Below are 1810 nucleotides of genomic sequence, written 5' to 3' on the forward strand. Positions count from 1 at the left end.
CAGGGGTCAGAAAAAAAATCAATCCTTGTGTGACATCTGTGCGGATTGGAGAAAAATGTGAAATCCCTACCTGTAGGGTGGAGACACAACCAGACATCTACCAATCCTAATTCCCCACACAAACCCAATAATTGTTTAGTTTGTGCAGAGGGTATCGAGGGACCTTTCGGCAACCTGTCTACTGTGGGGTCCATGAGGCAGTTAAAATCTCCCCCTATAATGATGTGCCGAGACTTGAGACTTATCAGTTTAGAAAAAGCATCTACCAAGAATTTAAGAGGATGAGCTGGGGGACATTAAACATTTAAAATGCCATATTCTTCCCCAGTTATCTCGGCTTTAAGAATTACAAACATCCTGTATGTGTCTTTAACACATTCCAACAATTTAAATGAGAGATTTTTCCTTACCAATATATCCACTCCCCTACTTCTGGTGTTAAATGATGAAAAATAAACTCGGTCAAAGCCATTCTGCTGCAATTTCAGATGCTCTTTGTCATCCAAATGTGTCTCCTGTAACAAAGCAATATCCGCCTTCTCCTTTCTAAGATTCAAGAATAACTTCTTCCTCTTAATTGGTGAGTGACTTCCCTTGATATTGCAGGTACACCACTTAATCAAATCATTAGCCATAATCTTCTGCAATTACATTTAAATTCCAGAGAGGAGGAACCCGATCGACAAATTGCTGAGCCTTAGTGTCGCAAGGTCCACCAAATATAAAAACGACATAAACTAAAATCACTACATTTAACAAACATACAAAATTATTAAAAATAAAAAACACTAAAAACCAGAAAACAAACCAACATATAAAGCGCCAATAGCGCTGAGTAGGGGAACTCAACCCCTGCCCAGAGGAGGCAACTACCTATCCCAAACTGCCCATAAATAGGCATCTAACCATCTCAACCACCTTCACTTCTCCCAGATAGAGCCGCATCGCAAGCACAAGCTAAAAAGCATAAACACCCCATAGAATATCAATATGAAGAAAAAATCTTTTTTAAAAAAAGGGGGAATAAACACCTGTTTTAAAAAATTCTCAAGGTCAAGGACCAGGCTCGCAGGAAAGTAGTCTGACACAGAACAAACAGCCAAGAGGCGAGTCTGCTAGAATATAAGTGTTTTATTCCCCGCAGCGACGCCACAACCAGGTCTCGTACTTACAACGGGTCTGGTTTATACTCACTCTACGTGTTACCGGAACTGGGAGCCGTCAGTTCTCGTAGAGCGGTTGCCAACAACCCACGCTCGGCGGTTAAACGCAACCCCGGAGCAGACTCTACCGAACTGGAGACTTTTCCAGCTGATATACTCTTTTCAAGATTAAACATTCATGTTGAACAGCAGAGCAAGGCTAAAAAACACATTCCATTCTGGTTACATACAGATAAGAAGATTCACACGGGAAGGTGTATAACAAGATTCACACGAGACTAAGCGACACCTTCCATTTTCGATTAGATTCACACATGTATTGGGACACAATTTTAACCCTTTCACCACATACACACACATACACTTTCTCACACTCACAACCCCCACCTGTTTTAAAAAATTCTCAAGGTCAAGGACCAGGCTCACAGGAAAGTAGTCTGACACAGAACAAACAGCCAAGAGGCGAGTCTGCTAGAATATAAGTGTTTTATTCCCCGCAGCGTCGCCACAAACTTACAACGGGTCTGGCTTATACTCACTCTACATGTTACCGGAACTGGGAGCCGTCAGTTCTCGTAGAGCGGTTGCCAACAACCCACGCTCGGCGGTTAAACGTAACCCCGGAGCAGACTCACCGAACTGGAAAC

The sequence above is a fragment of the Chiloscyllium plagiosum genome, chromosome 37, assembly GCF_004010195.1.
Source record: "Chiloscyllium plagiosum isolate BGI_BamShark_2017 chromosome 37, ASM401019v2, whole genome shotgun sequence".
Lineage (NCBI taxonomy): Eukaryota > Metazoa > Chordata > Chondrichthyes > Orectolobiformes > Hemiscylliidae > Chiloscyllium > Chiloscyllium plagiosum.